Consider the following 26220-nt stretch of genomic DNA (forward strand, 5'->3'; position numbering starts at 1 on the left):
TTTTTTAATTTTGCTTAACCACAGATATCCTCTGGTTTTAATTGGATTAATCTCACGTCACAATAGCCGCCTTAATTACACATTTTATCCTAATAAGTAATATGCCTAAATTCTTCATTAATAGATGCACAAATACAGAATGCATCCTGAACTTACTTGCTCCTAGTATGTACATATAGCAAGATTATTCATTCAAAGACAATTATTCACATACACTGCATACTTACACTTAGCCTTTAAGCTCTTTAAGATTTAGTGCAAAATACAGAGCTTTATTAAAGCCTCAAAAGCAGAAATTATTTTTTATTTGTCCCCTTTAAACACAAATGGCAAACAGGAAGGTTTTCAAATATATTCATACCAAAGTGTTACTGAGAACCCAAGTATAGCAGAAGCAATGGCTATCAATGCTTTTTCAAACTAAAGGGTTCTCAACACTTTGAAAAACAAAACCTTGTATTGATTAACATTTATTTTGGAAGCAGAGGAAGGAATGGGGTGTTAAATGCATTGTTATTATTATGGTCCATTTCTATTATTTTGATATTGCTATCTAAGGTTTACTGAAACACAACCATTAATGCATGCATATTGATCAAGCAGTGAAAGCAGTAGCAAGCCTGGTCCTCAATACACCTAATATACATTTGCCAAACACACCGCAACACATACACACATAAGATAGATGTCTCTTGATTTGGGTTTAATTGGGCCTATGGGGGTACGAGAACTCTTTCCAGGGAAGATTTCTGCTTTCTCAGAGACTAACACCATGTTGAAGTACCACTCCTACACAGCAGGCATAATTTCTTGTTTTGATATAAATATTGATCTTGAATAATCTAAAGTCTATCACTTAAATTGACAAGATGGATTGCTCCTAATTTCTAATAAAGTTTTCTAATAAAATTTATTGTTTTGTAATCCAAATTTTAAAATACAGTAATTAAACAGTCATCTAGAAACCCAGTATATAATTTATAATTTATAATAAATTTTATTTTATTTGATCACCATGATATTTGTACTCTTTATTATAATTATGCATATAATTTAAATCGTGCTCACTGCATTACAGGTTATTAACTCAAAGAAGATTTAATAAGATGACAATATAACTAATCTGATTCTGAAATAAATCTTTAGGAAGCAGATCATGAAAAGAAACAGCAAAGAAGTGCAAGTGGTGATTTCTACGACTGCCAATGGCATCAGCTGTTTCTTCTTTCAACTATCAGTGACATGGTAAAACTTTATATACTATAATCAAGGAATAGTTTCTTAGAATCACAGAATTGGGTTGGAAGAGACCTTAATGATCACCTAGTTCCACACACCCCACCCCGCCCCCCCCCCCTCCCAACCAGGGACACCTTCCAATAGACCAGGTTGCTCAATGCCCCATCCAACCTGACCTTGAACACTTCCAGGGATGGGGAGACACAGCTTCTCTGGGCAAGCTGTACCAGTGTCTCAGCAGCCTCACAGTAGAGAGCTTCTTCCTTGTATCTAATCTAAATCTGCCTTCTCTCAGTTTAAAACCATTCCCCTTTGCCCTATCACTACATGCCTTTGTAAAAAGTCCCTCTCCGTATTTCTTATAGACCCCTTTAGGTACTGGAAAACTGTTAGGAAGTCTTCCCAAAGCTTTCTCTTCCCCAGACTGAACAAGCCCATAGCTGTCTTCATAGGAGTGGTACCCAGCCCTCGGACCATCTTTGTGTTACATATAAGAACAAGATTACAATAACCAAAGAAAAGTTGAAAACAACATCATTAACTGTGAGAAATATAAAAGGGTACTGCTAAACAAGTCTTGCATGAGAAATGAACATTAATACTTCATCAGTTCTAGATACATAGATTGAAATGGAATCAAGCCAGAAGAGAAATGGTGACACACATGCATGTGCTTTTTCTTCTGTTTTCATTTCTACAGCTTATGTTATGTAGGGCTATGCTCATTTATACACACATAACTATTTCATGTAATGTTAGCTCCAACAGCTACTAATATTCAGAAAGACAATGGGGTGAGAAGGGTGTATTCCTTTTCAGACAGGAAATTGCAGCACTCAAACAGGCCTCGAGTGATCATCTAGACCCTTTTCCTTCCCAAGCAGGCTCACTTATTCCTATGTTATTCCTGGAAGCTGTTTTTCTAACTTGTCATAAAAGATCTTCAGGGACAGATACTCCCCAGTGACTTTAGAGAGTTTACTCAAAATGTTTTGCTGTTCTTACATGAGAATTATTTTTTTCTTTCCCATGCTAAACCTAAAGCTGCTCTCACTGCAGAGTATTTGCTATGTTACCTATGATCTACACTATGAAGATGTGTCCAGGCTGCAACTGACTGGCTGCAACTGGGGCCTTGCCAGACAGCACTCTCCACAGGAGCCAGCAGTGCTCCCTCAGGCCTTGTCAGATCACACTAAGAATACCTCGCTGCTCTCTGGCTGAGGTTCCCAGTACAGGGACTGATAAACTGCAGGGAGTTCAGCAGAGAGCCACCAAGATGGCTGTGGGCTGGAGTACTTACCCTGTGAGGAGTGGCTGAAGGAACCAGCCTTATTCAGCCTGCACAAAAGATGGCTTTGGGGGGACTTAACAGCAGCCTGCTAGTGCCTACAGGGAGATTATCAAGGTGATGGAACCAGGCTGTTGAAATGTGCATGAGGAGAGGTCAAAAAGTAACTGGGATAAATTGAAATGAGAAGTTCAGACTGGATATGAAGAAAAACCTTTTCATCATGAATTGGGTAGTGGAGCAGGTTGTGCCACTGCCATCCTTTAGATTACTACTGGGTAAAGTCCTGAGCAACTACATCTGACCACAGCTGACCTTGCCTTGTTCAAGAGGCTGGACTAGAGTCCTGAGGACTCTGTGAACCTGAATTATCCTGTGATCCTATAACATCCATGGCTTCTATCTTTGAACATGCAAAGGCTAAGTGCCCCCTTTCATCTTGCTTTCTTTTACAACGTAATGGTCCATCACACGGTATCTCACCTCTATCAGCGGTCACAAGTAGCTGACTAGGGCAAAATAAAACAACAGAAGAAGGATACTCTTTCCTCCCTGGTACCTCAACTAAGTGGACTTTTGAGCCTGACGCTTCTAGAATTTTCTAACAGATCCTGCTTCCAAGTGCTGTCAAATATGTTAGTTATCCAGTCAGAGGGGATATAGTTAGTGTGGATTTACGCAAAAGATTACATTCAGAAGCTTCCATTTTACTGCTTTCAACTACTGACAACTTCCCTTTCTGCTCAGCAAGACAATTCCTTCCTTATTTTGTCATACTTGTTCAAAAGACTATGACACAACTAGCAGCAGAGATAACTAGAAAAGAATAGCATCTTTAATTACTCTTATGCTAGGGCCTTTGTATGCTTCCACTCTGCTTTTTTGACACACCCATGTCACCTCTTTTCTTCTACCCATATCCAAAGTATGTATGTATGTATGTATGTATCTATCTATCTATCTATCTATCTATCTATCTATCTATCTATGTACATGGTTTACAAACTGCTGAGTAATCTCTTTTTATCAGGCCACATTCAGGATTTTTGTAGCTTGGGGTTTTTTTTCTTGTTTGTTTTTTTTTAAAGTGTCCAGTTTCTTTTTCTATTTCTATTATTCTCCAGTCTTCTCTCTCTCTAATTATTTTCCTGGGTTTCCCACAAAAATAACAGTTATGGATAAGCAGTGCAAAACCTGAAAAATCAACATAATTGTGGCAAAACCCCTCCATCATCTGATTTTTCATCATGATTAACAGAATCAGAGTGTCTACCTGGACAATAAATTAATACATCCCATTTTTAAATACACAACGCCAATGAACTAGTATTTTACAACTTTATACATGCATTCTATAGCGGCCCACTTTTCTGTGCTGACTGCCAAAGTTTGAGTAAAAGATTGATTATTTGATCATAACTGTTGAAAAAACTCAGCATCAAAAAACCCAACATCCCCCCCCCCCACTACATCAAGTTACAGTTTGTTAGAACAGCGTGTTCCAATGTGGGCTTCAATAAACCGAAATTATACAATATGCGGTATCGTTTGAAGTATTTATAACTTTTAGTACACTGAAGTTGCCAAGAAACCCTGACAAGCAGATGGGCATTACTGCTGTTAAAATGAAACCAGTTACAAGAGAAAAGACTTGGGTCCATCATACTTACAGAAGAAATGTTTAATATTACAGCTTCCTATTATTTATTATTTTTATTAACAAAAAGCATAAATTAACTTCATTAAAAAAAAAATCCTTAGAAGATTCCACTAGTGGCTTAACTATTTTTATTCTATTTAAGAACATGATCATAAAAATAAGTAAATAAATAAACCACTCCCTTGGGTGACAGTCACATTCACAGAATTCCCAGCAGCAAACCAACTAAACCTCTGCCTCTATCTAAAGCTCTTCTTAATGAATGCCATAAAACAAAGCTTGACTAAAATCTTAATTTGTTTAAAGTAGTAGAAATAATAAAAAGAACCAGCTTCAAGACAAGAACTAAATGCTGGCGTTTACTTTTAGCTATCAAGACATTTCGTCTTTACATTTATCACTCATCATTATTCCTTAAAGAAGCAGCTCCAACTTCCACTATAAGGTTACAGTTCTTACACAAGTATAAATTCAAGTTACAAACTTTCTTAAAAATTTCTATTTCAGATCACAAAATATTATTTCAAAATTACTATTAGTAATATAAAATGAAGGCTTTTATGTTTGATTACTCCAATGTAATTTTTCTGAACATTGAGACAAGGGGGGCATAAAATCACAAAATGAAATATAAAAATCTTTAGAATTAGTTTTAAGTAATGTTAAGTTTGATGGCTTTGTAACAGTAGCAATGGAAAATTACTGAGGTGCATGATAAATAGAAAAGCAAATAAGAGTACAGCTAGAGAACATACAGAGAATTCTTGTACAAGAAAAATCATTAAAGTTGACATAGTTTTAAGAAAAACAGTCTAGAAGAACAGGACGCAGGGATAAGGAGTATCTGGGAATGGCAGGTGTCCAGGATGGGCTATAGTTAAACTAACTGGTAAGTAGGAGGATAGGAGGATTATTATGTCTCTGGTGCTAACAAACCAGTTAAGTTGGTATGAGCATCTACTGCACGTGCTTTGAAGGCTGACAGAAGTGATGAAGATTGTTGGAAGAAGCAAATGACCCCCAGAGACCACTACCACAATTTTACACATATGCGGGGAACTTTCTGGAAAATAATGTAATCCATACATAACCTCATGAATATGTATGCATGCCCAGTGACTATACAAGGGTGGCTTGTGTAGCAATACAGAGACACACATTAGGAGGAGCTATGCCCCGTGTCTCCCAGTGCCTCAATAAAGAATACCTGCTTGTCAGCTTGAAAACTTTGTTGGCAAGTTTGTTCCTGGAGTTTTCTCCGAATCCATATCATTACACCAAAGAAGGTGCTTGCTTCCAAATGGCCATGATGTTTGTTTCTACCCTGTATCCTATGGATTATCTCAAAATGCCATAATAGATGTTAAAGTTGTCCTATCAGCACGGTCCGCATAGAAGACTATAGTGATTTAGAACACACACAGGAAATAAATATCTAAATCAACATCCCCAACATACATTTTTAATGATTCTCATTCCAATTATACAACTATATTGTTATACCAACAGAACATTCATCATATCTTTTATTTTCAGAAGCAGATTGCCCGAATAAAAGAATACATGCTTTATAGCAGAAGGTACGTTTTGTACTGCCATCCTCATTTGGACTAGCTTCAAAGCTGAGATTATTCACCAAGGTGTTTCTACAGATAGCAGCATCTCTTAGGCTGCTGAAGGTAAATGTCATCTTTAATTAGTTAAACAAACAGCACTTCTTTTCTCCTAGACAGAACACTGTCAAGCAAAATATGTTTAAGATATTTTCTGCAGGTTTTGTTACTGAGAAAACAGAAAAATGGATGGAGAGGGAAGTCTCTGAAGCATGAATATCCCTCCATAGGTCCAATGAATGACAATATTTAATAAAAAAAAAGGCACTAAAATGTCTTTAGATGTCTCAACTAATACAAAAAATAGTTTTAAAATATTCTTTGTATCTCAAGGATGTAAAATTGTAAGCAATTGTTCTCATTCCTCCGACCTATTCTGAAAGGTACTGAAAGAGCAGATAGCTGTTTCATAGGTCCCATTAGCTTCTAGAAGGTGGTTCTTTTATTTCCTGGACCACCCAAATAAAAGTTGAAACACATAGGTTAACAGTCAACTTCTATGTTCTAAAATTTAATTTGTTACTTTTATGTCTCTCTGTTAAACTGTGCTTCATACTTTAATATCCTTCCTATTTTTTTAAAAGCCTCCTGGCTAGATATCCCCAAAAAACCCTGATTCAAACTGAAAAAAAAAACAGGTGACTGGGAAGATGAACCATCCTGGAAAGGCAGGTCAAAGAAACCTCCTAGAGAGACAAAGGATGGAACAACAAAATTGCCACCTGCTTATAAAACCAACTCCATCTGAGGGCAGAGCTTCATGGAACCCTTCTCCATTCAAATACCCATATCAGGAAGCAAAGTCTAACATTTCCAAAGGTACTTGAAGGCTTAGGATGAACAGAATCACAGCTTAACTTCCTGTTTCATCTCATCACACAATTGGTCATGTCTCCATCAGTGACATTTTATCTGAATAGATGCATTACTTTGCAAGTGTTGAATTTTAACGTTCAACTCTATTTTAAAGTGGCAATCAAGTAAACAGGCTTTCCCAAAAAAAAGCAGTTCTCTGAAACATATATGAAATGTAGAAGGTGCATGCAGGAGGCAAAACAGTGAGATGGGCAGTTCAGTTCAGTGACAATGCAGACATACATCTGTATCAGCTCACATAAGACGTGTGTCCCTGTCCTATAAGCACCACAACTGCAAGAAGTGGCGTGGGGCTTTCTCTGTGCTTTTGCACAGCCCTATTGCCTCTCACCCAGCTCATGATGCCCACAACTCTTTAGACTACAAATTTTTTGTTTTCTACCCAAATGTGGCAGAAAAGTATACCCAAGTATGATACCCTTCACACAAAGGGTACCAAGATACCAGTGTTCTGCTGCCACTGGACAGGATGCTTGCAGTGTGGCAGGAGACATGTGGTGAGTAACAGAAGCATGAGTCTTGTGCTCCCCTCTGAGACTTTACACTTGTGTAATTGAAAGAAAATATGAAGATTCTTTAAGTCTGAGATATGACATAAAACATGATATTCATAATCCAACTGAGAAATGCATTTGTACATTGAGTCACAAAAAAGCACATAATGAAAAGAGTCTAATATTTTCATAAATCCCCACCTGAACGGAAATGGAAGAGAATTACACTCAAGTACCATTTAAATAACCAGATAATTATTAAAAGTAATTGTTTCTTTCCTACTGTACATTCCCAGTCCAGGCACAGAAAGAAGCAATGGCCAGAAATCAACAGCTAAAGGAATAAGGAATGCTTTTTGATGTGTAGTTTCAGTAACAAAACCAGAGTTACATACCTAAATAGATGTCTGAAGATGCTATTTGCACTACCCCAGCACTACTCACCAAGAAGCTAATTCCAACCCTAGGACACCTTTATTGACAAATTATTAGAAATGCAATTAAAAAAAACCTGTAGCTGAGCATAACTATAACAGCATGTAAACAGGTAAGTAATGCATTATATACAGGTTAGTTGATCCTCCTTTGGCTTACTCAAATGCTGAAGGGTAGACAGTTACTTGATGCACTGTGTTGCAAGAATATGGAATCATAGAATACTTAGGGTTGGAAAGGACCTTAAGATCATCTAGTTCCAACCCCCCTGCCATGGGCAGGGGCACTTCACATTAGCCCATGTCTCCCCAAGGCTTTATCCAACCTGGCCTTGAACACTGCCAGGGATGGAGCATTTACCACTTCTTCAGGGAACCAATAAAAAACTTCTTCTTTGTATCTCACCTGAACTTCCCCTGTTTCAGTTTTAACCCGTTACCCCTTGTCCTATCACTGTAGTCCCTGATGAAGAGTCCCTCTCCAGTATCCTTGTAGGCCCCCTTCAGATAATGGAAGGCTGCTATGAGGTCTCCACACAGCCTTCTCCAGGCTGAACAGCCCCAACTTTCTCAGCCTGTTTTCATACAGGAGGTGTTCCAGCCCCCTGATCATTCTTGTGGCCCTCCTCTGGACTTGCTCCAACAGCTGCATGTCCTTCTTATGTTGAGGACACTAGAACTGCAAAGAGTCCTCCAACTGTGGTCTCATGTCCATTATAATCTATCTTTCCCCTCTCTCCCTTAGTTCCCCAAAATATAACATCCTTAAAATTGTAAAGATACATCCAGCACCAAAATATAATCTTTCTCAAAATTCTAAAATAATTTTAAAACAGTTCATAAATTGAAAGTTACAACATGGAATCCACCATAAATGGTTATAAAAGTATTCCACTTCTGGTTTTTTGTTTTTTTTTTGTGTGTTTTTTTTCTTTTTTCAGTTCCCAATTGGACAGCAATAAATCCCCAGGAGAAAACAAACAAACAAAAAAACCCTACAAAAATTATTTATTATATTTATTAATATATTTATTATTTATATAGATTACCTTAGAAGAGATATCTCTTCTGGTGTTTTTTGTTTTTTAACTCTTTCTGAGAAAGAATCCTGGAACCTCCTCCAGAAGTCAGCAAACATGATAAAGCTCAAATCACATTTTTTGTGTGCTGATTTCATTTCAGAATTGCCAGCCATATGAGTCTTTAGAAAATCCTGCATACAGCCTGAAATTAGGATGAAAGGATTTATTTTCCCACACAATAAATATATGAAAGCAGACATACAGCAAGAAGATCACAGAGGTTCTTGAACAAGACCCATTTTTCTACCTCTCCTGGAAAGTCTCAAGAAACCATTCCTCATTCACTGGGAAGCTGACAAATTTTGTTTGTGCCCTTTGCGTATTTGCAGAGTATAAATGTCTTTCATTGCCGCATGACAAGACAGAGAATGAGGACCACACAATATCACTATAAAAACCACCTGAATTATAGGAATGTGTTTTTCAGATGTGTGACTATGTGCTGGGTCAGACCTACACACGATTCACAAAGAACTTTCTTTACATCACAAAAACACAGGAAAAAAATAACCTTTCAGGTAAGGCTGAAACTTAACAAAACTTAAACCTAAGCTCAACTGAAGGCTGAACAATATAATTTCAGTAAGCTTACCTATTAGAAAGCAAAGACTTCAGATTCCATACTAGTGAACGTCCAAGAGATTTTTTTTAATCCCAGTAATTTTGCAACCATGTAATATTTTTGAAGGGAACTGTTTTCAGAATTAGGCAAGAGGTGAAGTGAAAAAAAGCTGATTGTTTAGTGGAAACAAGCTGCACCTAGGCATTTATGGATAATAACTTTAAAAATTTGCAAAGCATAGACTTAAACAAAACAACCAACTGCTTTCTGCAATTCCATTTAATTCTTCCCTTCATAAATGTGATACTTTCACTACCTAATCTGTAATCACTCAAAAGGTTGTGTTTGACGGCTCAATGTCCTGGTAGAGACCAGTGACAAGTCATGTTTCTCAAGGGTTGACAGTGGGACCAGTGCTGTTTAATGTCTTTGTTGATGACATGGACAGTGAGACCAAGTGCACTCTCAGCAAGTCTGTCAACAACACCAAATTGTGTGGTACATTTGACATGCTGTATGGAAGGGATGCCATCCAGAGGCCCCCTGAGAAGCTTGAGAGGTGGGCCCATGAAAACCTCTTCAAGTTTTAACAAGGCAAAGTACAAGGTCCTGCACATGGGTCAAGGCAATCGCAAGCACAAATACAGGCTCAGCGGAGAACAGATTTGAGAGCCGACCTGACGAGAAGGACTTGGGAGATAGTGGTCAATGTGAAGCTCAACATGACCTGCACTGTGTGCATGAAGCCCAGAAAGCCAACCATATCCTAGGCTGCATCAAAAGGAGCATGGCCAGCAGGTTGAGGGAGATGATTCTGCCCCTCTGCTCTCATGAGACCACACCTGCAGGTACTGCCTTCAGCTCTGGGGCACCACAGGGATGTGGACTTGCTCAAATGAGTCCAGAAGATGGTCACAAGATGATGACAGTGCTGGAGCACTTCTGTGAAGGCAGGCTGAAAGAGCTAGGGAGGAGCTGTTCTGCCTGGAGAAAAAGAAAGCTCTGGGGAGACCTTAAAGCAGCATTCCAGTATGTAAAGGGGGACTAAAAGAAATCTGGAGAGTGACAAGGTGCAATGGCTTTAAACTGAAAGAGGGTAGATTTAGATTATATATAAGGAAGTTATTCTTTACTCTGAAGGTCATGAGACACTGGAACAGGGTGTCCAGAGAAGATGCAGATGGCCCTTCCGTGGAAGTGTTCAAGGCCAGGCTGGATGGGGAACTGAGCACCCTGGTCTAGTGGCAGGAGTCCCTGCCCATGGCAGGGGAGCTGGTATTAGCTTCCCTTCCAACCCAAACCATTGTTCGATCAACACAGCACACATCTTTGAAAAATAATTTTAAGAGATTTTGGAACAACTTAGCCCAACAATCCAGACTTTATTAGTTCTATACCACTCTTCTAAAATGCAATTGACGTCAAACCTCACCTTTCAGCCCAATTTTCATTGACAGAAGAGAGGTAAAGAGACTCTTGCAAACCCTTTTAACTAATCTTCTTAATAGCTCCACAGAGTTGTATTACAAATTTCAAAATGAATGGAGGCAAACTATAGCTTACCCATAGACTGTAACATTATACTATTCCTTTCAATTCCTTTCTCTCTCATCTGAAGAGTACCATGAAGATCAGTACCACTTAAACTAGCATTCTCTTCTGATATTTACTCAAAAGAAAGAAGTTGCAGAGATAAGGCGCTATCACTTCTGATAACTATGAAACCTGCAAAGGATACAAATGTTTCCATGAACTCTTACTTATCAGAGAATTAAAATTAAAATCCAAACAGAACACAGAACCTACAAAACAACTAAGGTGAAAAACTATTCATGTTAAGGTAAAAATTAATCTTCAAGGTAAAAGAACTCTCTGAAATTCAAAGCTCCGTAATTTTGGAGCATAAATGGTGTTGGCTGAGGGAGTAAAAGTAAAAACTGTTAAAAGATGATAGGAGAACTAACAGATGTCTGTAAAACCTAGCAAGAGAGATGCAATTTGCAACTACCACCATGATGCAGGTTTCTAGAAGTACTTTATTTATTCAGGAGTTGTGTTTTTTTCTTTCAACATTTATATGCTGTTGGCTGCAATCAAGCAGTCACTTGGAAACAAAACTCTCCAGAAGTCAATTCCATGAATATGATTTCAAGAACGTAACAGAAAATGGCTAAAAAATAATCAGATGATTGGAAGGAAGGTGAAAATATATTAAAAAGTGAAACAATAAAAGGACAGTAAAATGCCTGGACACAGGAAATCCTGCTTGAATATTTCACTTGTCTGGAACTAAACAATGCCTGTGCCAAGGAATCAATGAGCTTTTAAAAAAAACTACTTGTAACTTTCAGTTGAGAAGTACCCACGATCTTTCTGCATTAAGCAAATAACTTCTAAATAGTATGATTAAATTAATATATTCAAAGTTTAAACTAGATTTTTCTTTAAAAAATAAAACCAAAGAAATTGGCCTTTGAAATGAATAGCTATGCTTATTACAGACCATTAAAATGAAACAAATCAAATTAGTGTTTCTTTTAGAATTATATGTGGTTGTTGAAGTTTTTCAAACAAATCAACCGAAGAGATACAAATGTCTAAATACCTGCAATTAGGTGTTATTACAATGAAGAAGTTACATAAATGAACTAAAAAAAACCCACATACTTATTTCACATTTAAGTGATTTTATGTAAACGAAGCCTTTACTTCTAAGTAAAATAAAAACAATAAGGGATTAAAAAGCAAAAGAAAGTTTGTTCCCTTCTGAGTAACAACAGAACAGAGCAGTTTTGAGTGCTGCATAACATACATCTTTGTGGTGTCTCCTACATCAAAGAAAACATTGCTTAGTTTTAAGACTATGGGTCTTGCACTGCATTTGATAATTAGCTAAAAAAGAAAAGGAGAGGGAGCAAACAAAAATTCCACAAGTCCTCACAAATATACAATTTGTAATTCTTCAGAGCATGTACATATACAGCAAGTCAGTGTTGTGCCTTGTAGATCTGCCTGAAACTACTATGTTAAAAATAAATAAATACATAAATACATAAATAAATAAATGATCCATTTGTGTCGAGGAAAGTCTTCGAACAATCCCCTTATCAAACTTGTAGCGGAGTCACTTGTTACAGAGCACAGAGCAGATCTTTGGCAAATTATATAACTCCTTCGATGGGTTTTCCAGGTTAAACAATCTCCAGATTTCAGAAAGTTGCATTAAAGTTATGCACAATTCCTCACTAAACTGTTCCTACAATGAATAACACTTTTCAATACTAGCTATCATTCATAGGCTCCTCTTCAATTTCTTGTATATCAAAAATCATCCACCATTGAATACAGCTAGTCCTTATTTAACATAAAATTCATTATAAAAGTTTTGCAGATGTGAAATACCTATTTCTCAATGAGGTATGAAATTTTCTTATTAAAGAGGTTATATTTTGTTTTACTTCCCAGAAAAGCACCATGTTCACGCTAACCTTTTAACTAACAAGAACAGATGGGTCTAACAGGATACAGGCGTGATGGAGCATTGTGGCAGAGCAAAAGAACATGTTGATTCTCATACCTCTGGCAGATGGGAACCAGTTAAAATTAATTTTAGATTAAAAATATTTTGCTACTTCTTGGTAAAAAAGAAAAAAACCCACCAAAAAAAAAAAAAGAAGCCCCCAACACACTTGAAACAATATGCTATTTTATACATGCCATTAGAGATCAGATAACAGCAGCTTTCAAAAAGTCAGTAGTGTACATTAAAACCAATTATATAGGCTTACTGTACTTCATTTTTAGGCCTGTGAATAAATTACAAATTCCTGAAAACAGTAGCTTATAATGAAAGTGCTGACACAATCTTAACTGTAGCAGCAAATGCACTGCTATTATGAAGTTGTTATGGCAACTAGAATGAACAAGCTGGGAGAGAAAGGGTGTGCATAAGCAAAACTTAAAAAATATTTGACACTCCCCTCTCCCTCCCTCTTCTAAAATTTGTGGCCACATCCTATCACTCCTTAGCTTTTTACAACAAAAAACTTAACTGCAAAACTTCCCTTTAACACAGGCAAGGGTGGAGAGGCTCCACATCAGCATAAAAAACTGAGACATTAAATGCAAGGTCATAATCCAACTGCTGAATGCACATATCAACACATTACAAAATTGAAAGACTTCAGGTAACCATCTGCTAAGCACATACTGATCAGATATCGCCAGTTAACAAACCACAATTATGCAAAACTGCTCAATCTTCAGTTTCAGAATTGGTTAGCAACCTGAATAGTTTAGTAACAGCACCCTGCTTTGACTAAATCAGACACCACATTCACAAGTACGAACCATTAATTAAAACACGATTAAAATATAATTGAAGCTCATATTTTATGAAACAGACATTGCTTATCTTTCCTAGTACTGTATTAGACAGAAGCATAAATCTTTGGGTATTTCTATTTCCAGTATTAAAATAATGGAGGAAAAAAACATATCAAGGCAGCCTCATTTTAATACACACAAAAATACAAAGTATAATTTATAAAACAAATTACTTAAAACCTGTGAGAGCATGGCAGTTACTTTTCTTAAAAGAAAAAAAAATTTGTGTCATTTAATTACAGGGGTTTTTTTCTAGCAAAATTTCATTGAATATAAATTTCCAACAAAATGTTAGTAGAAACAGTCCTAAAGCATTCTGTCCAAATGCGCTTACTAGCAATACTTCCACTGGAAAAGTAGAAAGTAAGTTGTCTTTCCTCTCAAAGGATTTTCTGTTAAAGCCACTTAGTCTCAAGTCTAAACTTGACTGCCATAACTAAAATCTAGAAAACACAAAAGCCTGCAGATGTCTGACATGAAAAGAGTTGTGCTAAGTACTTAACCCATTTCCTAGGTAACAAAAAAATTCTAAGCTATCTCAATCCATTTCTCTTTTGAGTTTGTTGTTCTAAACCAGTTTTCAGACTACAGGAAAGACCCATTTTATGAGAAATGGTCATATCTCAATAAACTACAATCTGTATTTTCACTGAGAGCTAGCAGATATTCCTGTTAAATTCAAAATAATTGCAAGATTCAGGCTGTCACATTTTTAGGTCACAAATTACTGAGTATTAGTCATCTGATTGATTTGAAAATTTTAAAACTGAAGACTGGTTTCATTTATATAGTCATTTATGGGCTTCGGGGTTTGTGATTTTGTTTTGGGGATTGGTTTTTCTGTTTTGTTTTGTTTTTTAAGAATCATACAATGTATTCTATATTAATCACTGAAAATGATGGTTTGCAGATTACTTTAGCTGAAAGATAATCACATATTCCAATGACAAACCTGGATTATTTAATCTGCAATAACAATTATTGATCTGAGGTCACAACAATACACACAGAAGCATAACCCCCCAAAAATAGGGCTGAAGGTAAGTAGGAAAATAATTATGTTCACAAAAGCAAGAACTACTCGCAGGCAACAAAAGCAGCAGCAGTAACAATGACATTTTCTTCAGAACATTAGCTCTTTGTCAATTTTAAAATTCAGATAAATACACCACTTTTCTCTGAAAAGCGACCACTGCAGTTATCAACTCACTTGAAGCGGGTAATCATGAAGATCTATAAAAGCTGAATACCAACATTCATTAAAAAGGTAAAAATGGGATTTCCATGTGTATAACTGTTTGATAATGATAAATGATAACTGTTTCGTTAAATTCTCAAACAGAAAAATGCTTAGAAGTGTTCTCTTAACACTATGGGGTTTGTTTGGTTTTTTGTGTTTGGTAGTTTTTTCTCAAATTTATTCACAGTTCTAACATTAGTGGTTACCACACACATTTACAATCTGTAGAAACATTTCACTGAGATGTGGTTTTACTGATCATTCAGTTTTACTAGAAAAAATGGTTTTCCCTGATATATTTGACAAATTACCTTCATACAGCAGGGGTAACTCTTGGCCTTTTAGATTTGAAGAATCCATAATTATTAATCATGAATGTACTAACACAGACAGTAGTACATGGTTTAATACTATTTGCAAAGCTATCAGCTTTGACACTGTAAATATCAAATCCCACTGAGACTGCAATGAAATTTCAGTGAGTTTTCACCTTGAATGCTCATGCACTTAAAACGTAAAGCATTTTTAAAGAAAGTTGCCTTCTGTTCTCACTTCTTATGCAACTTTTAGAAAGCAGTCTTCTTAAAACAGGAAGGTGCATGATTCACCCTAGATCTGATTTTCAGGTGCAGAGTTACGGTACATTGTTAGCCAAAGCTACATACTAGTTATTTTGAGGTTTGTAGCTATAAGATGTACATGCATAATACCATCCAAAAAACAGAGAGAATTGAAACAGAAGTCTGTCCGAGAAGTAAGGGACTTCTTCATCACTACAAATTAACTTGTTATCAGAAAGTAGTACATGAAACAACATAACGTTGCATAGTTTGGGTTGGAAGGGACCTTTAAAGATCTTCTAGGCCAACCCCCCTGTCATGGTCAGGAACACCTTCCACCCAACCAGGTTGCTCAAAGCCCCATGCAACGTGTCTGTGAACCAAATAAGGTAAAGCAGAGGGATGTATTCCTTACCCCTGGGTTAAAAGTATGAGAACTTCATGCCACCTGATGCTATTTACAGATATGGAATCCCTTATTACATCATTTTGTGAGTGCAAGACAACCAGACTCTACAAGAATTAACATCATTGTCACATTGTAGATACCCAGTCACAAAACAGACTATAGGACCTACAGAGTTCACAGTTGTGCATGCTTGAACCTTTTGCTACTTCAGATATACCAGCAACTTTCACCACTAGAGATATTATTAGAGATTTATATATGCAGCTTGTATATACACAGCTTATTCCTGTTGTAGCTTGAGCAACCAGAAAAGATTTTCAGAACACCATGCTAAAAATTCATCTCCTCTGTGTTACATTCAAGGTTGAAAATTTTAACCAGCTTTGTCTTCAGATTTTGAATTCTTAACACCAATCATCTCCTTATCTTCAACTGAAGTTGCACAGAAAGATGTCAGGATTGCTATCATCCCCTAACTTTCAGGTGCTGCTTTATCTAAGTTTAGTCTCATCTCCAAGCTTGAGACTGCAGAATACTTTTGATACTCATACGCAAATAGCTCAGCTTATCCAGTTCTAAATAGGGGGGGAAAGTGGGGTTTATACAAGTATCTATATGTGTGTGCTTGCACAAATGCATGTATTAAAAAATTCTCCATTTTATGCTTCAGGACTTCTTCTGGGGATAATCACAGAGGAGATATTCAAGTGCCCCATTTGGGGATTTGCAAGGCAGAAGCAGACTGGGACCACCGCTTGCTCTTTATCTCCCAAAAGATTATTTGAGAATACAAATTGTACACAGATGTCTTATTGCTGCACACAGGAAGATAGTGCCTTGTCAGACTCCAACTATTTCAAAGGGCTTCATAAGAATCAGCACCATTATGAAATATCTTAATAAATTTAGGACACTTTCAGTTCTGGCTAGGCTACCAATTCCACACATGCACTGTATACTTGAGGACAGGAATCATGAGACAGAAGTGTTAAGAAAATATGCCTCATTCCAGTACTTTCAGCATGGACTTTACATCATGTACCCATTGTATCCTTGGCAACTCAACTCCTTATCTAAAGAGACAACATTGACAACTTGGATTTAAAGTTACAGCCATCATATGCTACTAGGCCTGGATTTGGTCTGGAGCTATTTAGGATGGCAGCTAGAGGCCAAATATTCCAAAACTTATTTGATGTGATATAAATGCATAACTCTGTTCACCATTATTGACGTTATAAATCAAAAAAGCTTATCCAGATGCTCTCCACTGCTTTATAATAAGGAAAAAGAAGGTAACTTTGCTCTTTTAATGAAAGAAGACAAGGGCAAATTATGAGAGAGGTTCTTCATAATTACAACAAACCAGTACAAGCCTGTAGAAGTAGCTCCTTATCCCACCATTTTTTTTGGTTCATGTTTCACCCCAGTTCTAAAGTAAATTACACTATTTTCTTTCTCTCATCATTTTATCTCTTCTTCACCTTCAACATACAGAGGGCAAAAACGAGAAAAAAAAAACAAACCCAAAAATATTGTAAAGATTTTCTTGTCCATAAATTAAAAAGAAAAGCTACGGTAAATATGATTCTAATGGGGGGAAAAAAGAAGGAAACTATATTCTAAGGAAAAGTTCCAAATGTTTCATTTTTCTCCCCACAACCAGCACATGTTGCCCCTAACAACACTAGTACAGTGAATAAAGATTTTACCCATCATATTTTTAGGACAGATTTATGAAGGACTTATGCTACACTAAAGTGGGTTTTCTAATGTATATTATTTCCTACATATTAACCTCAAGAGAGCAGTTAATTAACATTAAATCAGACTATTTAAATTTCTAAAATTAATTAGAAATGGATTTGTGAGTCAGAAAGCCTTTGTTTCATACAAAGTGTATAATGAGTTTGAACACCATCTTCATACACAGAGTCCTTTGAAAAAGATTTTTTAAACATTAAGGTTTCTTTCTGCAGGAAAAAAAAAAGAAATAAAAGAAAAAAGAAAAAGACAAAACACCCATGAATGTGTAGGCTTAATCAGCACCTTAAATTATAAATGAAAAAACATAGGACTACAGCCAGGTTCCCCCAGTGAAAGGCTACATGAAGCAAAGCACAATCCACAATTTTTAAAGCCAATCTTCTGGAACATCTTTTTTGGTAAAAAGCAAGCTATGAATAGACCTTAACCTGAATGGAGTTTTTAACCCTATGTATAACATCTACCATGTCAAAACAACTCAGGTCCGTTTTATCTAATTATATCCTAAACCAGGATTTTTTTCCTGGATTCATTTCTTGATGACAAGCTGTTCAAACACAGAGCACCTATCAAACCTAGTATTATCATCTGCTGCTTTTTTCTTTTAGTAGACGTTGCTGTCCATCAGAAGAAATAATTAATGGGTCTATTATGTACGAAAGCGTCATCCTGTCAATTCAGTGACTGGTTTGAATATCTCATATCTGCTATTCATTGATGCCATGCGTGCTCACTGTCCTGAGAGATGACAAAACACTACACCCTTCGGGATTTTTTTTTCCTCCCTCTGTTCTAAATCAGCATTTCACATCTGTGTCTGACAGAAGCATAAGGATCTGAAAGCGACAGACCATCATTCTTCCGAGAATAATGTTGCATGGATTAAAAGTTAAGACCTGATGTCTACTGATCCTTCCTGCATATTTCCTACAAAAATCTAAAACTTGGAGGCTACCTAAATGTGTAGGAAAATAACTTTTCAGTTTTGGAATAGCTACAGAAAACAGATGGAATTTACTGGAAACTAAATCTTCACGATTTTTTTTTAATGGGTGCCAAATACTTGAGTTAACTGGGGTCAGTGCATTTACCTTTTGTTTGTCTTTTCCTTTTTTTTATTGGGGGGGGGGGGGTCGGGGCAGGAGGAAAGATACAAAGTTCACAGGTTCTTTTCTGTTACCCGATTAGGGCAGAATATACACAAATGCTGAATACGGAAGAAATCTGATATTGGAGATACCTGGAAATAAACTACTAACAACCAATACCATAAGACGAAGCAGCAGTGAATAACAAGACGCTGTGGAAAAAGAAATCACAAGACGAGAGTGCACAATGCATTTCAAATAGAAAAAAGCTTCCTATCTTCTGAGTGAGTCTCAGTATATTCTGACAGAGCACAGATAAAGATTCAATCAAGTATCTTCTAGGTAAGTTTTTATTTCATATTCTGCTTTGATTTTTATCACATCTATATATACTTTAATGTATGGACAATAAATGAATTTAAATTTTAAATTATAAAGAAATTTATAATGATTTATAATTTAAATTTCTTTATAATGACAATAACTCAATGAATTTAAATTTCTTTATAATAATGATATTGAAGTTGAAATCCTTCTATGACTAATATTTTACGTTTTTAGATTTCCTATACTGTTAAAATAGTAGCTCTCTGTTGATATTAAGGTTATTCAAAGGAAAAACATTAAATGCTTTCTCTCTTGACTTACACTGAAATAATTCCTAAGACTTAAATCCTTCAAAGTATTTTTAATATATATTTCCAATCATGGCTGTTTAAGGAAAGTATAAAGTAATAAAAAGCCATGCATCTGTTAATATTGCTAAAACACATTTACTGTACTTCATCACCTATTTAATCTGGCAAAGCAAAGAACATTTTGCACCACAGCAGTAAAAGGATATCTTTTATTATAGGACAATGAATTTTTGTTTATATAAAAGGATATTAAACAAAGCTAAAACTGTTGATTAGTTATTTATGAAAAATAAACTACAGTACACTAAGGAAACAGCATCATGTCAATACACCCTAAGGTACTGTGTACAGAGTTTCAATGAAACGACTGAACACCAGTGCCCCAGTAAAACTATAAAATAGAAGGTGCAGGTCATCTCAGTTACTTCACTCATTTGGAACATCCACTACATAAGTCACAGAGATGTGAATTCTACATGGAAATAACATGCAAAACATTTTAGAATGAGATTCTAACATCTAACAGGACTTGAAAAATAATATAAAAGTAACTCAAAAAATGCCTGTGCTCACACACACTAAATACCTCACAGTCCTTGAAACAGAAAAAGCAGTCATGTACTGTTTAAAACGCCATTTTATAGTATCATATTGATCAATTTTACATGTAATATTAGCTTTGAAAACCTACATCTTTGCTTTTACTGTCTTTTACTGATTTCACACCATTTTTTGTTTACTAAGACACACTATATCCTTTTCCAGAATCATTTTAAATAGCTTTCCTCTACAACTCTGTCTCACTTCCCTCATTTTTATTTAGCACATCTTTCTCATTTAATGTACCCAGCAATTCTTTTTCCTTTTTTTTTTTTTTCCTTTTCCCTTCTTTTATGTTTTGCTAACACACTAAAATAATCTCTCTCTCTCACCTGATGCTTGCTAAGGACAAATTTGCCATTCATAAACACCTCTTTTGAAACCTTCACTTATGAACAAAGAAAGGGTTTATGAATTCCATCAAATGCTAGCAGGTTAAACTTACTTGCCAAAGACTAACAGAATATCATAAGACTAAAAAACAAGAAGTTGATACTATGCTAACCCTTGTCTCACATCAAGAGTCAGCAACATACTTCCAAAATAATGGGATTCCTACCAGGAAAAATGTGTGAAAAAACTTCCACAGGAGAGGGGACATCTTGTGCATGTAACTGCACAATACTTTTTATATTTGAAATTCCTCCTACAAGATCCCACTCTTGACTGCCACGACTAAGGGGAAGGGGTGGAGGGGAGGGCGACTCAACACACAACACGTTCCATAGTCTCTAAAGTTTCATGCTTAAGTCTTCTGCTTAAAACAGGAAAGATTTCTCCATTATTCTTTTCCACTTTCCCAACTGCTGCATTTGATAAGAACTTAATGAGAATTTTTGATAGTGTACCTAGCCACTCAGCCATTTTGTTGCTGACAGGTTCCAGCACTCTCTAACATCTCCCCAGTTTCTGCCTCTTTCTTTACCAAGTATCTCCAACTGCTCTCTTCACAAATGCTCAAACACCTCTCAATCTTATTTTCCTTTGCCTCACTTCACATATTATATTGACCCAGTAAGAATTCTTCCTGCCTCCTCACTGCTCCTATAACATCATGCACTGATACTTTTATCTTTCACCTAACATCTCAGAGAAAAAAAAAAATAAAATCATCAGTTAAGTTGGTTCTGTACGATGCAAAACAAAACAATATCACCATAAGTTTCAATGGCACCAGTTCAAGATTGACATAACTTCAACCATTAAAACCTATTACAATTCAATTAACATTTCTAACAAGCAGCAGATGTAATATAGCTTTTGCCAGCTAATTTCAGAAGACTGCTGTGTATCTGTGCAATCTAGTTCAGAGTTGGAAGTAAAAGAAAGAGGAAAATAAGAATTGTAATTCAAGTTTTGATTGTCCAGTTACTGCTCTCACACTGGTGAAGTTTTCTTACCTTGGATGTTGGGTGTGAGTTTTTTGCTGCCTCTTTTGTGAAAGGTATTATTTATCCTGGCTTTAAAAAACCAAAAAAAACCCTCACTCAAAACAGCTAGCCAACGTGCCTGTTTAAGAAAAATCAGGTTATTATTCAATGAGGGTCTCAAAAAGCTTACTCAAAATTTAGTGTTTCAGAAAATTCTAAACTGAGAATTGCAGTTACAACTTTTAAAGCTGTTTCAAATACGAGAAGCCTAAGAACAAGTGGAAGGCTTGCCTGTAGGAAGGAGAACTGGATACAACTAATGTTTTTAAAAGACTACTTACAACTATGTAATATTTTTTAAAAGTGGATTATTTTTTTTCAGATGTTTTCATTAATCTCATTAATCTTCATTAAGTCATCAAGATAACTGTTATTTTTAAGTGCATGATTTCTCTCACTTATCTTCAAAGGATTCAGATGTATAGACATAAATAAACAGTTCATAATGAAGTTCCAAAATCTAAACTTCTGCACAACCAGAAATAAATACATCACAGAATGTCTTCCAAAATGTGTAATTATGTAAAATCACCTCACCTGAAAGCAGTGAGTCAATATTTATTATTGACCTTTATCATAATCAGTTGTTCAAGGATCGCTAGGCATCTGAGAAGTATATCTTTTCATTTCCTTTCTGTATTAAGCTGCTTGTCTACATGAAATGGGTAAACCACAACACAAAATAACTACAGTCAATTGCTGAAAGAGAGTACACCTGCTCAGCAAAACGGCACAAACAGTACATACAAATGGGACCACTTCCCAACTAATTCAGCAGGTAACAAACATTAAGTGGCATAGCATGGTCTAATAAACCTTTTAGAAATTATGCAAACGAAACACAGACTGTAAGTCCAACTGCCCCTTTTGGGTGGTTATAGCTAAAAGAAACCAACAAGTAGCAGCACATAACTTGTAAGTATACATATTCCTAAATTGTTGACCTATCTTTTGCATTCACTTTCACATCTACTCAAGACTATCATGCATACAGGTAAAACATGAGGTACTCCTAAACTTCTACCTTTTTGTTAAGAGATATAACTTACATAACCGAAAGCAAGGAGTGTAATCCACAATTTCTGCTCCTATAGTTAGATCACTGGCCTAGTATGTCCATTTCACCTTGAATTAGATGAACACAAAATTCACCACCGCCATTTGCATCTCTCTCAAGCCCTCTCATTAAATAATCCCCCACCTCCAAAAGTCACTGTAACAAGAAAAAAAGGCTCTAAACCACCTCAGGACCATTTGCACTGTAAATACATTCAGATAATATTACACAGTATTACCACACATAAAGAAGTATATTCCAGAAATCTGAACTGACCAATATTACTTACATTCATATCCTATGTCATTAAATAAACAGGCAGAGACGGGTCAGGCAAAACCAGTTTACAGCTACAGGAGAGAATGCAGAGTGACAGACACTCTCTCTCTAACATATGAACTCTGGCTTAAAACAAAAGCACAATGGCTTATATATATTTATGGCCGATAAAAACTGCTTTGTGAAGGGGCCTGATATGCCAAAGCAGCATCTGCATAGAAGAAAGGTTTGTTACAGCAGACATAACTGTGTGCTCCTGGTAGCTAAACCTGCTGTCTTGCAGTCTTGACTTGTAAATGTTCAGCTCACCCCTCTCTTTTGCTTGTGAGGCTGCTGGTCTTTAACAAACTTTTAGGTCCAACAAAGCCTGCCTCCATACTTTAAATCTTAATTAACCAAATTGTGTATCACCTTATCCATTCTTTTTTTCTAGGACTGATGTTAAGCTCATGGGCTTACATTCATCTAACTAATTCCATGCAACAGCATTTTTTTCAGTATTCAAGACAGACATCCTTTGTCTTCTTCAACGTTTCTGCAATTATGAGGCACTAAAAAAGCATCTATTTATTTAGTCTGCCCCACTGAGTGGTACTGATACTTTACAAGGAATTCAACTTGCTGCCCTACTATTATATACTTATATATCAACCCTTGATGAAGACAGCAATCTTGCTGAAAATACTAAAAATATAGAAAAGTGAATCCTTCACAGGACCTCAATCCCTTTGACACCATCTCAAACTTTAAATACTAATTTATCGATTCTAAAGATTATAAACAGCAAAGAAAGAAGCACTTGGGAAAGGTCACGCCACATTGAATCAGAGGTTCCATGTAACCTCAAATGCTGCACAACAGTGCCCAGTAGTTTAAGTCTAGGGAAGCCTGAGAACCAGGCACACACACACAGGGCCACTTCCTCAGAAATATTCTGCCAGCCTCTACCTATTTGTACTTCAGGGATTCCTTGAGCCAGAGATGGTGTCTTATTTATAAGATAACCTTCAAAGGATCTTTCCAGTTGTTTTTTGAACCTGCACAAAATTTAAGCTTCCACAAGATCCTGTGACAAACTTCCCTATTTGAGTTACATCAAAAAATACCTTCATTTGAATTTGCTGCCAGTCAGCTTCATTCAATACTTCCTACTTCTTGTGCCAAAAGAGACAATTTCGTATTTGCCATATCCATCCTTCCATGATTTTACAGCTACAGCATATTCTCACCCATCTCAGTCTTTGAGACCAAAGACCTCTACTCTGCTTTACTCATACCATCCCCAACGCCTCATATGTAAATTCTTCAATACTGTTAGTCATCCTGCTGCCCTTGATGTATGTTTTCAGTACTCCTGTTTGCTTGTGGAGCCCCTGGTGTCCAAATAAGAGTTACATGATATGTCTATGTCACTGGTTTATATAGTGACACCATGATGTTTTTTTATTTGTTCTCTGTTCTTTTACTAATTTCTAGGGTTCATTTGCTTTCAACTAATGAATAGCAACAATCACTTCAGATGTCTTTAAATGTGATTAAAAAAAAAGTTTACACACACACACACACACACACACACGTACCTCACTTCATCTGCACTGAGTTTAATCTATCATTTGTGTGCTTTTTCTGCAACTCTCTGCAGTCCTCAGGCTATCCAGAATTAGTGGGGAATCAAAATGCACACTTTTAAGAGTGAAGGCAACAGCACATCAGATCAATTCAAGAGCCCAATGGCACAACCTTTAAATAGCTCTGGGGAATTCTCTGACACTGAAATTGATTAAACCAAGACTGACAATAGCTTTTGACAGTCATCATACTATGAGACGTGCTGTAATCCAACCAATAACTAGTGCATAACTTACTTTGTTATGACTGCTCAAGTTACCTAGAAAAGTGCACCCAAGAACAGTTTATTTGGCTTTGTAATCTATGGATTTTATTGGCTATTCTGGGGATAGCCTTTCATATACAATTACTAGAGAGAGAACCTGGTCCACTGTTCTTCAAGCAGGGGATTTGAGTTAGGGAACGGAATAACAGCAAGTTTCACTTCCTCAAATTTGTCCCACACCTCACTGAACCAGATTTATTGTATTTGCTATTTCATACATTTGCAAGTTAAAAAGTGAAGGAACTGCAATACAAAGATGTTTGTTGGTAGTATTTTACATCTGTAACGTCTGAAAGCAAATAATGGCAAATATTGTGGCACCCAACTATTAAAATTCTATACATTATTAAGTGTTGCAAGAAGATGAGGAAATTGAACCAATTCTAAGTTTAGCAGTGCCAAGCTGTCAGAATGCATACAGAAAGAGACTCTAGAAAAAAATTAATTTTCTTAAACACCTATATACATTCTCCCTAACAGGTTGATCAAAAATTCTTTTACCTATTCTAATGTAAATTAGATAAATCATCCCTATAATGCCATTATGTGGACATCATCTTTCCAGATATCATAGGTGTATACTACCCCTGTCACCAGTATACCTTGTCCATGTTATAGCCTCCCTGGATTTATCTACTAATTTAATAATTTCATTATTAAATGAATTCTAGTCACATGAAATCACACTACCAGTGTAGTTGTTCAATGCTTCAATTTTCAAAAATGCATTACAGCAGCTTTTTACCATACAGTATTGCTTGCTCAGGGAGTTATTTCTGTAACAGAGCAAACTTCAGTAGTCTTTTTCAAATGAAATAATTTCAATTTACAACCAGTCAGGGAGATTTAGGGAAAAAAAACCCAAACAACAAACAAACAAAACAAAACCAACAAAACCAAACATTGTCTATCACATCTGTCATCACCGTTAAAGCATCTGCAATTGTGAGGTAAAAATAATTACACTACTCTGCAGACTTTTTAAATTAAAAATTGTCCCCTTTTATCAATGCTAAAATTTAGACCATAAATACTCTTTCACTCTATTAAACAAGTTTATAAACACAGGTCTTTAATTCATACTCCAGTTCTGCTTCCCAGAAGGGTTCCACGATCCACTCCCTCAGTTTCCTACAATCACTGCAGCAGCAGAAAATGTAGCATGTTACAATACTTTAAAAGTAGAAAGGTCTGCAAAATGATAACCCTTAATAACTATTACAGGGTTCCACTATTAATAAATAACAGCCACAAAAAACTAAAAAAAAACACAAAAAAAAAGAAAATGTTAAAGTTAAGATTAACAGACACAGAAAAACTATTTGAAGTACAGGCACCAAATAAATACAAATAATCACATGGGGGATTTTTGTTGTTGTTTTGTTGATTGGTTTTGGTGTTGGCTTTTTTTGGGGGGTGTTGGTGTTTTTTTTTAACATAAAGATAACACGACCAAATCAAACACTTTGGAGACTTTAAAATGCTTTGCCTCTAGTTAAATGTTACTTTACCCAGAGATATTTATAAAGACCAATTTTCTTTGACAAGCTGAAGTGTGCTTGTAAGTTACTGGCAAGAGATTTGATGCTTTCAGATTACAGTTCTACAAGTTAATTTAGTC

At 36.1% G+C, this 26220-nt stretch overlaps 2 protein-coding genes and 1 long non-coding RNA gene across 3 annotated transcripts in view; 2 read left to right on the plus strand and 1 right to left on the minus strand.

The window, feature by feature from the left end:
- Window positions 1–26220, minus strand: part of AVEN (apoptosis and caspase activation inhibitor) — a 97696-nt gene that overhangs the window by 39346 nt on the left and 32130 nt on the right. The gene's annotated exons all lie outside the window — the stretch shown is intronic.
- LOC133226519 (uncharacterized) overlaps window positions 1–26220 on the plus strand; it is an 88925-nt gene that overhangs the window by 8534 nt on the left and 54171 nt on the right. The window lies entirely within an intron of this gene.
- CHRM5 (cholinergic receptor muscarinic 5) overlaps window positions 18231–26220 on the plus strand; it is a 46258-nt gene continuing 38268 nt past the window's right edge. Inside the window, exons 1-2 of the mRNA XM_061380173.1 lie at window positions 18231–18694; window positions 18807–19043. The gene's annotated coding sequence lies outside the window, so the exon portion shown is untranslated. The remainder of the gene's footprint in view (window positions 18695–18806; window positions 19044–26220) is intronic.

Source organism: Neopsephotus bourkii, unplaced genomic scaffold (genome assembly GCF_033783945.1).
Source record: "Neopsephotus bourkii isolate Nb327-2 ecotype Australia unplaced genomic scaffold, CSIRO-AGI_Nbou_v1 NB_1792, whole genome shotgun sequence".
Lineage (NCBI taxonomy): Eukaryota > Metazoa > Chordata > Aves > Psittaciformes > Psittacidae > Neopsephotus > Neopsephotus bourkii.